This window comes from Cyprinus carpio, chromosome B4 (assembly GCF_018340385.1).
Source record: "Cyprinus carpio isolate SPL01 chromosome B4, ASM1834038v1, whole genome shotgun sequence".
Classification (NCBI taxonomy): domain Eukaryota; kingdom Metazoa; phylum Chordata; class Actinopteri; order Cypriniformes; family Cyprinidae; genus Cyprinus; species Cyprinus carpio.
In genome coordinates, this window is record NC_056600.1 from 23,371,463 (window position 1) to 23,383,798 (window position 12,336).

The window sequence follows — 12,336 nt, forward strand, 5'->3', positions numbered from 1 at the left end:
TGTTGAACTGTGTATATGTAACGCATGGTTAATAGGAGAGAAGAGGCAAGAAGTTTCAAGAGCACTGATTATTTAATGTGTAAGTGTTTTTGTTCCCTTGTGAAGAACTGCTGAAGCTGCGCACCTCTATGATGACAGCATTATGTAGCTTTGTTGTGTTAAAGTGCAAATATTGTGTTAAAAGGAAAGCAAAATTGGTTGCAGTATTTATTTATTTTTTTATTATTATTAGAAAAAATGTTTTTAAATCAAAGCAGGACTTTGGCTGCGCCTTCTAATTAAACTTTAATGAGATAGTACTCTTAAAGTACAAATTCAAAAGCAGAAAGACTTGTGTTTGATCATATCTTTTGATGTGGAAAAGCAAATGAAATGGCAAAATAAGGACATTTCACTGTGTTAAGTGTAATGGAAGCAAATGGTGCCTAAAATTATGAATTATGAATTAATATTCGCATAATCATAAATTATGCAAATATTAACCAAAAAAAATAAAAAATGAGGCAGACTCGTGTTATCAGTGCGTTCGCCTGATCGGGAAGTTGCAGTGACAGCAACAGTGACATTCCAGATAAAGTTTGAAAGGAGTAAAGAGTTATATTAAAAATTGTCTTTGATCTTTCAAGCTGTTTAATGCCAGTCAGCGGGTGTTGCATTGCTTCAGTCCAAAAGAAGTGAAATAAAAAGAGCCCATCCTATAAATAAAAAAAGGAGGGGGGGGGGGTGAACAAAGGCCTTCTGTAGCAAAATCGATGCTTTTAGTAATAAAAATATTCAAAACGTAATAATCACTTTAATCTAGCTTGTGCCAACAGTTGAACACGGAAGCAGTTCTAACTTAACAGCTAAACAGGCACTGATGTAGAATTGGTGGGCGGGGCTAAAGGGGCAGTGATGTTTGAAGTGGCATTGATCATTTTTTTGGTGGGGCTCATCTATACTATTATATCATAGAGTAGAACATTGCAAAAATCTGTCATTTTTGGGACGCCACAGCAAAAACAACTAGTGATATGAGTGTATGAGTATAAATATGTGAGTTGAAATTATGTATTTAATTTATGTCATTTTGGGAGACTGGCTTTAATATAATCTGTTTTTAGACTAGCTGACTTTTGAGGTTTGAAATTTACAGGACGTTTTATAATACAATAACCTCTTTATGTTAAGACAGTGGTTCCCAATCCTGGTCCTGAAGAATCCCCAACACTGCAAATTTTAGATGTCTCACTATTCAAACACACCTGATTTAACTCATCAGCTCATTAGTAAAAGACTCCAAGACCTCAAATGTGTGTGTCAGATAAGAGAGACACCAAAACCGTGCAGTGTTAGGGGTTCTCCAGGACCAGGGTTGGGAACCACCGTGTTAAGAGATAATGGGGATTTAGGTTTATGAGTACATGACCCCTTTAAATATGCCATAGTATAATTTAAGTTGGAGGAACAGATCATCATAACTTTAATTTACACTTTTTAATTGTTCAAAAGTTTTAGGTTAATAAGACTTTATGTATTTAGAAGACGTGTTATGGTCAGCATGGCTCTTTTTATTGTATGAAAATAGAGTAAAACAGTAACATTGTGAAACATTATAATTAAACAGCTTTTTATGTAAATATCTAGTAAAGTGATTCCTGTGATTAAAGCTGAATTTTCAGCATCATTAATTTAGTCTTCAGTGTCACATAATTGTTCAGAAATCATTGTAATGTGTGAGGTTTTGGTCAAGAAGCATTTCAGATTATTATTAATGTTGGTTTTTGTTATGTATGTAATATCGTTATTTCCCCATTGTGCCTGCGGGTGGCACTGCCACTTGTAATTGTGAGTTGTGTTCCTTAAAGAAATAAATCCAGAAGAACAGTACCCCTGAATGTTGGTTGTGTTATTTGAACGTGGTTTAAACCAAGAGTTTTATATATGTTTTAATCAGATAAAACATAACATATTTGGCGACGAGGTGGATTAAAATTACCACAGCTACTAACTAACAGTGAATAGTAGTTAGGCGTTACGTTACCATAAATTTTCTTTTCTTTGCGTAGCTTAAGTGTTCAGATTACCTAGGATGGCTGTTGCCATTGGCCACATGAAAGCTTTTGACGAAAGCGTCGATACGTAGACCACATACATCGAACGACTTGAACACTTCATAGAAGCGAATAGTATTGAGGCCGAAAAGAAAGTGCCTGTGCTACTCAGTGTGATCGGAGGAAAAACATATGGACTTCTCAGAAGTCTTTTATCGCGCCAGGAACAAACCGGGAGAGAAAAGCTTCAAGCACATTACAGACACGCTACAGCATACCGCACTTCTCGCGGAAGCCCCTGGTCATCACGGGCATTTTCGTTTCCATCGGCGGAATCAGGAGGAGAGCGAGTCAGTGACACAGTTTGTTACAGTGCTTAGAGGATTGTCAGAATGAATTTGGGGGACATTTGGATGATGCACTTCGCGATAGATTTGTGTGAGGCTACTTAAAAAAAAACGCTTGTTGACTGAGTCTACACTAATGTTTCAGAGAGCGGTAGAGTTGGCGGTCTCCATGGAAACAGCGTAACGTGAAGCACACCAACTCAGCGGATCACTGACGGTAAATGCACTGTCTTCATCAAAGAGTAAGACTGCAAACAAATGCAAAAGATGTGGAAAGAATAACCATAATGATTATGACTGTTGGTTTGAAGACAAAAACTGTAATGTTTGTGGGAAAAAAGGCCACATCAGTCGCGTTTGCAGGAAGAGTAACAATGACAGAAAAACAAAGAGTGGCAAAAAAGGCTAGAAAATAAAGCTGCATGGCCAACTAAAGCATTTAAGCAGAAAGGCTACATAAAAAAGGGAAATGTACACCGCCTTGATGCTGATGCAGTGTCTAATGATGATGACACAGACTCTGATTTAGCTCTATATAAACTGTCGCAGCCAGGAGAAAAGTCCAGTATCACCGTGAAACCAGAAATTGAAGGGACATCACTGGAAATGGAACTGGACACGGGCGCAGCAGTGTCATTGATTTCAACAGAGAGGTATGATCGAATATTGAAACACCTGCCCCTATGCTCAACGGACATTGTTCTTCGAACATACACTGCATGTGAAATTGTCCTGAAGGTGTAATTGATGTGCATGTGAAATTGGGCAAGCAGACAGCTGTTCTTCCATTGTATGTCGTGCAGGGAGACTATCAGCCACTCTATGGCAGAGAGTGGTTGCGTCAGATCAAACTGAACTGGAAAGAAATAAAAGCAGTCAAATTGAAGACGCTTGAATCTGTGTTGCAGAAACATGCAGCTATTTTCTCTAAACGTTTGGGAGAAATGAAGAACATCACAGCTAAAATAACATTGAAACCTGAACACAAACCCAAGTGTTGCCAGCCCAGAGTCATTCCGTATGCTCTTCGTCCAAAAGTTGAAGCGGAGCTGAACCGTCTCACTGAAATTGGAGTATTGTCACCGGTAGAGCATAGTAAATGGGCTACTCCAATAGTCCCTGTTGTAAAGAAAAACGGAGACGTACACATCTGTGGTGATTTTAAGGTGACAATAAACCGTCTTACACATTGAACACTATCCATTACCATGCATTGAGGACCTGTTCGCTTCATTAGCGGGAGGACGGTGTTTCAGCAAATTGGACTTGTCACATGCTTACCTTCAAATGAGGGTCGAGGAAGAGTCCAGGAAGTTCCTCACAATTTCTACACAAAAAGGACTATTCCAGTACAATCGCCTTCCGTTTGGGATCGCTTTGGCGCCAGCTATTTTCCAGAGAGCTATAGACCATATATTACAGGGCCTGCCTAATGTCCATTGTAACCTGGATGACATTCTGGTTACCGGGCGGACTGAAGCTGAACACCTGGAAAACCTGGATGCAGTCCTTGGACGACTGGAGCAGTTTGGTTTGCATAAAAAAAAAAAAAAAAAAGGGGAAATGTGACTTTTTCAAGGAATCACTGGAATACCTGGGTCATTTAATTGATGCAGAAGGTTTGCACAAGTCACCTCAAAAAGTACATGCAATTGTCAATGCACCAATTCCATCAAACATCACACAGCTGAGATCATTTCTAGGCCTGTTAAACTATTACGGGAGATTCATACCCAATCTGGCAAACATCAACTTATGGCATTGGTGCCGTCATTTACCACATGCTACCCAGAGGTGAAGAAAGCCAATAACTTTCGCGTCCCGCACACTTAGCAAGGCAGAACAGAATTATGCACGGATTGAGCGCGAGGCTCTGGCCATAGTGTTTGGGGTCAGAAAATTCCATCAATATCTCTACGGACGGAAATTCACGCTTTTTTCACGGATCACCGCCCCCTTACTACGATCTTTGGGCCACAAAAAGGAATTCCGACTATGGCGGCAGCGCGGATGCAAAGGTGGGCATTACTTTTGTCTGCGCACAACTATACAATAGAGTACAAAAGAGCTGAGCATCATGCAAATGCTGATGGTCTTTCCCGTCTGCCGTTACATGTAGAGCACAGTGAGAAAAACGGATGCAGTAGAGCTATTTTATGTCGAACAGATGGAGAAACTCACCTGTCAGTGCCACGGATAAATCCGACGTGAGACTATGAGTAACTCAACCTTGTCTACATTCGTCGAAATAGTCATAAAAAGGGACCCAAGCTGTCAACCTGACTAGTAATAATGAATTCTCACCTTTCATCTCCAAAACGCACTGAGTTGTCCGTCCAACACGGCGTGCTTAATGCGGGGCATGAGAGTTGTTGTTCCCCTTAAGCTGCGGAAAAAGAGTACTGGAGGAACTGCACACTGTCCATCCACTTTCCTGAAGGCCAACCATGTGAAGCATATCCATTCAGCCCCATATCATCCAGCAACCAATGGGCAGGCTGAAAGGTTTGTTCAGTTGCTAAAACAAGCATTGAAGGTGTCTAAGGTCTCTTCTACTCTTCAGAGACGGGTGGAAACATTCTTGCTAACGTATCGCAACAGACCACATCCAACGACTAGACAGGCCCCTTCTTTGTTGTTTTTGGGACGACAAACTGCGCACATGGCTGGATGCCTTGAAACCCAGTGTGACAGCTACCGTGCGACGCTCTCACAGACCTTTCAGGTCCTCCGCCGTGCTGGTCTTTCGAAAACCAAGACAGTTTGGAGTTGGCGATGCAGTGCTGGCTAGTGATTACAGAGGCAGAGAAAGATGGACGTCAGGTGTGGTGACGGCTCAAAGTGTCCAGTATCTTATACTGTGGATGTAGGAGCTTCTGCGGAATGGCGACGCCATGCTGATCAAACTCTTGTCCATTCCGAATCAAACAGCTGAAACTCAGGGTGACACAACCACCTGACATCAGTGATGTATCTGTTCCTGTACAGACCTCTGTAAATGACACTTCTTCAGCACCACCAACCAGGGAACAGGATATTAACAGTGACACATCAGAGTCTCAGATAAAAATCATGGCAAACTCAACATTCCATCAGTGCAGGTCAGACGTTATCCAGCCAGAGTGATTAAATCGTCCAACCGTCTGACATTATAAGGCCATGAGAAACTCCTGTTGAACTGAAATGTAATTAGTTATGTTAGTGAGCCTGTTCTGACAAGGGGCAGAATAATCCCCGAACTGGCTCGAGGCAAGAGGCAGTCTACCCTCTACCTCTAGAAAAAAAAAATGCATAATTTTTGAGTAACTGAGAATGCATTATTTTCTTTTGTTTGTTGATTAAGAGGGAGGAAATGTTATGTATGTAATATCCTTATTTCCCCATTGTGCCTGCGGGTGGCACTGCCACTTGTAATTGTTAGTTGTGTTCCTTAAAGAAATAAATCCAGAAGAAGAACAGTACCCCTGAATCTTGGTTGTGTTATTTGAACGTGGTTTAACCCAAGAGTTTTATATATGTTTTAGTCAGTTAAAACAACAGTTTTGTTTTAGGATTTGTTGTTAAATAGGTTACTTTTGAATGACAGTGTACAGTCCTGGCCAAAAGTTTTGAGAATTACATAAATATTAGTTTTCAAAAAGTTTGCTGCTAAACTGCTTTTAAGATCTTTGTTTCAGTTGTTTCTGTGATGTACTGAAATATAATTACAAGCACTTCGTACGTTTTCAAAGGTTTTATCGACAATTACATGACATTTATGCAAAGAGTCAGTATTTGCAGTGTTGGCCCTTCTTTTTCAGGACCTCTGCAATTCGACTTGGCAAGCTCTCAATCAACTTCTGGGCCAAATCCTGACTGATAGCAACCCATTCTTTCATAATAACTTTTTGGAGTTTGTCAGAATTAGTGTGGGTTTTTGTTTGTCCACCCGCCTCTTGAGGATTGACCACAAGTTCTCAATGGGATTAAGATCCTGGGGAGTTTCCAGGCCATGGACCCAAAATTTCAACATTCTGGTCCCCAAGCCCACTTAGTTATCACTTTTGCCTTATGGCACGGTGCTCCATCGTGCTGGAAAAATGCATTGTTTCTTCACCAAACTGTTGTTGGGTTGTTGGAAGAAGTTGCTGTTGGAGGGTGTTTTTGGTACCATTCTTTATTCATGGCTGTGTTTTTGGGCAGAATTGTGAGTGAGACCCACTCCATTGGATGAGAAGCAACCCCACACATGAATGGTGTCAGGATGCTTTACTGTTGGCATGACACAGGATTGATGGTAGCGCTCACCTTTTCTTCTCCGGACAAGCCTTTTTCCAGATGCCCCAAACAATCGGAAAGGGGCTTCATCGAAGAATATGACTTTGCCCCAGTCCTCAGCAGTCCATTCACTATACTTCCTGCAGAAGATCAATCTGTCCCTGATGTTTTTTTTGGAGAGAAGTGGCTTCTTTGCTGCCCTTCTTGACACCAGGCCATCTTCCAAAAGTCTTCGCCTCACTGTGCGTGCAGATGCGGCTCACACCTGCCTGCTGCCATTCCTGAGCAAGGTCTGCAATGGTGGCACTCCGATCCCGCAGCTGAATCCTCTTTAGGAGACGATCCTGGCACTTGCTGGACTTTCTTGGACGCCCTGAAGCCTTCTTTACAAGAATTGAATCTCTTTCCTTGAAGTTCTTGATGAACCTATAAATTGTTGATTTAGGTGCAATCTTAGTAGCCACAATATCCTTGCCTGTGAAGCCATTTTTATGCAACGCAATGATGGCTGCACGCGTTTCTTTGCAGGTCACCATGGTTAACAATGGAAGAACAATGATTTCAAGCATCACCCTCCTTTTAACATGTCAAGTCTGCCATTCTAACCCAATCAGCCTGACATAATGATCTCCAGCCTTGTGCTCGTCAACATTCTCACCTGAGTTAACAAGATGATTACTGAAATGATCTCAGCAGGTCCTTTAATGACAGCAATGAAATGCAGTGGAAAGGTTTTTTTGGTATTAAGTTCATTTTCATGGCAAAGAAGGACTATGCAATTCATCTGATCACTCTTCATAACATTCTGGAGTATATGCAAATTGCTATTATAAAAACTTAAGCAGCAACTTTTCCCAATTTCCAATATTTATGTAATTCTCAAAACTTTTGGCCACGACTGTAGAGTATGCATGGATAATGTGAAAGTGGAATGCATGTAGTATTATGAGTAAATAGGAAATGATGAGTGCTACGTTTTGTGTGTTTTTGCAGGACTGCTATGAAGCTCAGCGGTGTTTGTTTGTCTCCATCAAAACAAGACAAAAAAACACCAATGACATACTGGTCAACAATAGGTCAAAGGTGTCAGTCGTGCGATGCTTGGTTTATGCATTCAAGGACAGACTGAGTGCAAACAGCACAGTGAGGACGCTAAGTGACATCAAAGATTTGAGAGAGTACCAAAGGGTAGGGGTAAATCTTTTTTACGTGAACAGTAACAAATATCAGTGTGATGTGTTTAAGCAGGTAATTGAGGAGGAGTTAAAAGTGTGTGTGTGTATATATATATATATATATATATATATATATATATATATATATATATATATATATATATATATATATATATATATGCACACAGACTAGGAATATTTACAAAGGAACAGAAGGGGAATGTGCAAGCCTAACATGTACTTATAGTGTTTGCATAGTGTAATTATGCATTTGTTTTTTAGGCCACTGTTAACATCAAAATGGTGCAGACCTTGGAGGAGGAGATGATGGTTTGGGGGCAGAGGGTGCGCAGGAAGAGCGTCGTCATTGCTGATGCAGAGGAGTTGCTGCAGTTTGCTGCAACTCTCTGGGGGCCACATGACCTGGTGCAAGGCTCCTGGTACAAACCTGAAAACGTGTCTGTGAGACAATTTAAAGGCATGGCCACACTGAGTACCACTGTGCAGACAAACGGTGAGTCAGATAGAAAAGTGTGGTATGGCAAAAAAGCTTCACAGATGCTGAACTGCAGTCTGTGGTAAGAGAAATCCTTAATGCAGAGGTGAAGATGGAGCACTTCTGCCCTAAAACACCACTTGCTGCAGGCTGTCAACGCAAGTACTTTGATGCGGTGAAAACCAATGCCAAGCCTTTTGCAAAAACATGGATGAAACTAATGAAGCTAAATGTTTTCCGGTTCTCTTCACAAAGGGAACAGGAACATTATATGATCCACGACCTGAAATATAAACACTGTGTAGATATTTAAATAACAGAATCCTAAATGCAGATGGACATTTTGCTCAAAAGCTAGAGAACATCTTTGGACAATATTTGTCTGAGCTTAATCAAGTTATTTTCAAATGTATCTATTGCTTTGAGGAAAGGAAAATTACTGCAGAGATACTGATAAATCAAGAGTCACTGCAAGCTGTTTCTTGGCAAAGCGTTCAAAAAGATTTGTTTGCAATGATGAGACAATTAGGTATCCCAACATGGTTTTGCTGATTTTCATCAGCGGTCTTGTGATGGACAGAGCTAATGCAATCCATTGTAAAACACTCCTATTGATGACCTGTACTGGTCTGATAGATGTGGGATGCTTAAACGCAATACTGTAACTGCTGCCAGAATGTTTGATCATCGATTCCATTGCTTCATAAAGGATGTCATTATTCAGCAGCCCAACCAATTTGGAAAATTAATAGATTATTTCTATCGAACAGAATGCCTCTTTTGGGTTGAAAATGCACCTCAAGTGGACAAAGATGATGATAATGAAGAGTTGCAGCATTTGTTGAGTCGCTATGTCACCTGAACAGCAAAAAACAAATTTGTGAGCAGTGTCCATCAACACAGCAAAAAAAAACCATGCAAAAAAACGTAAAAAGAAAGGCACTGTGTGTAGATTTAACTTCCCATGTCCACCAAGCAAAATACATTTATTACAAGAAGCAGCAAGACTGATTAGGATGAAAAAGAAACTGATGATGGAAAACATGAAAGTAAATGCAAAAAGACAAATAACTGTAAACAAATATCAAAAGAGGTTAGCTGAAGCTATAATGAAAAAAAGTGAGAGAGTGTTGAATAGTGATGCTGCATGTGGCTCAGTTGACTATGTTTGCATCTATTGGTATAAATAAGGCATTTAAAGCAGCTTACAAGTTTATGGGGAAAAAAAAAAAATCGTAAAAAAAAAAAAACTTGAAAAAGACAGACAAGTGATATATGGATAATCAATATAACTCTGATCTTCCACGATGTTGGAATGCAAACATGGATATAAAGTTTGTTGTTGATGCTTACTCTTGTATAGTATATATAATTTCCAAAGCAGAGAGAGCAATGGGATTGATGTTGGCAGATACTCAAAAAGAAGAACACAATCAAGGTAAATATGGATGCAAAACAGGCTTTAAAAAACTTGGAAGTGTGTTTTTACATAATCATGAGGTCTCAGCTCAAGAGGGTGTTTATCGCTTCAAGAAAAGTGGTGTTCATTGAAACTGGTACTAATCCCATAAAATTTGTTTACTATTAAAACATTATCAGGCATGTGTTACGTTCCCCTCTCAGTGTCTAGGGGTCAGACGGGGAAGTAACAACGAAAAAAAAAAAAAAAAAAAAGTAACGAGCCAACAAAAAGCGAGAACACACTTCAATCCTCTGTCCCAGAGTAAAGAGGACACCAGATGATATATATACAAAAATTAGATTTATTTACAAGAACAGAAAAAGAATACAATATAAACGGGAGCAAAAGGCTTAGGGGAGGGCAAGGCCTATATTTGAGCTGAAATTATGATTTATAGTTTTTATTTTTTTTTTAGTTATGTTAAGATAAGGAGAACATGTTTTCTTTTAGGTAATTTAATAATTGTTTTAATTTATAACTTTTTTGTATTGAATATTTAATGATTTATTTTATGTGAGTGTATGAGTATAAATACAAGTTGAAATTATGTATTTAATTTATTGTTTTGAGTTAATGTTAGGAGAACAAGTTTTTCTTTTAGGTAATTTGATAATTGTTTCTAAATTTATAACTTTTTTTGTATTGAATATTTAATAGTTTTATTATTTTATGTCTGTCTTTGAGTCAGACAGAGGGTTTTTATTTTTTATTTATTAGGGCTATTGCAAGGAGAGTGGCCCCTCTCCTTGGATTTTCGGAAAACATTCAGTTACAACTGATGAAGGCAAAGTCATTGTGCTCGACCATTACTTCAGTTGAGGTTGCAGTTTCATGCTGATGTTCACAATGCCAGGCTTGGCAACAGACTTTTGAAAGACAAGGTTCCATCGTTGTTTTCGGTGCAAGAGACTGCAGTATGTACAAGCATATCAACCAACTGTGAATGCTTCGGTGACCTTTGCTGGTGATTTTGGTGATCGGGAGTAGACCTTGCCAAATTCTGTTATTAAAAGGTATTGTTTAATAAAGGTTCAGTGTTAAATATTTTTAAATTGTTTTGTAATTATTATTTTTTCAAGACAAAACAGTAAAAAGAACATTTTGGCTATTTAATTTATGCAATGGTGAAAAAAAAGCCAAAACACATGGGAAAAAAACCTTGAAAAACTGTGTTCGGTATTCGGCCCAGTGTTTCATTTTGTTCGGTTTTGGCTTTGGCCAAGAATTTTCATTTCGGTGCATCCCTACTTATGAACTCTCATCCTATTCTGTTCTGTCCAAGGAGGCCATCTATGTACTCTCTGCCTGCCCTGTCATGGCTATGGAAGCCACTTGTGAACTCCATGTATGTCCTGTCATGGCTACGGAGGCCACTTGAACTTTTTGTCCTGCTCTGAACCGGCCGAGGAGGCCATCTCTGAACTCTCATCCTGTTCTAAACTAGCCATGGGGGTTGATTGTGAACTGTCTAGCCGTCTAGTTTCAATTAATGTGTCTGATTTTGAACTGTCTTGCAGGTCTTATTCAATGAGTTAAAGAATTAACAGTCTTTCTATTTCAGTTTCAGTCAAGGAGCTTCCTTTTGAACTATCTTTCAACTGAGTCTGACAGTGAATTGTCTGCCTGTTAGTGTTACACACTAAAATATCTACCAGTCCATGCACCTGGTTTTGATCTGTCTGCTGGTCCACTGGTCCCAATTGTGTCTAATTCTGAACCATTTGTCTTAAACCAGTCTCAGTCCATGAACCTAATTCTGATTATCTGTATGTCCTGTTTCAATCCATGAATCTTATTGTACCCAATATTGAACCTTCTGTCTGTCCAGCCACTCTCAGGGAAACCAACACGGAAACATTCAGCACTGTTTGTCACAGCCCAAAGACCCGCCTTTGAACCTTTAACCCTGGCCTGTCATAAGCCCAGAAACTATAAATGCACTTCAGGTCCCGTTAACCCTGTTTACTGCCATAGAGACCATTCATGAACTGTTTTACTTGTTCTGTTTCCCCAAATTTGTCTGAACTTTCTGTCTTGCCAGTCCCAGTTAGTGAGTCTAGTTATGAACTGTCTGCCTGTTCTGTTTTCCCAAATGTGTCTGTTGAACCATCTGCCTTGCCAGTCCTAGTCTGTGAGCCTGTTTATGAACTGTCTTCCTGTCCAGTTTCATTCAGTGAGCCGGTTGATGAACTGTCTGCAGTTGTCATTGTGTCATCAAGGAAACTATTGAATGAACTTTTGTGTTCCCTGCCTCAATATTGATGGCGTGAATGCACTGCCTGTCTTTGTGGGGAAGTCATGGCCTAATGATTAGAGAGTGTGACTCCTTACCCTAAGGTTGTGCGTTTGAGTCTCAGGCCGGCAATACCATGACTGAGGTGCCCTTGAGCGAACCCCCAACTGCTCCCCGGGCACCGCAGCATAAATGGCTGCCCACTGTGTGTTCACTGCTGTGTGTGTGTACTTTGGATGGGTTAAATGCAGAGCATGAATTCTGAGTATGGGTTACCATATTTGTCTGTTTGTCACGTCACTTTTTTAGTATCTCAGTTTTCCCTAGGTCCCA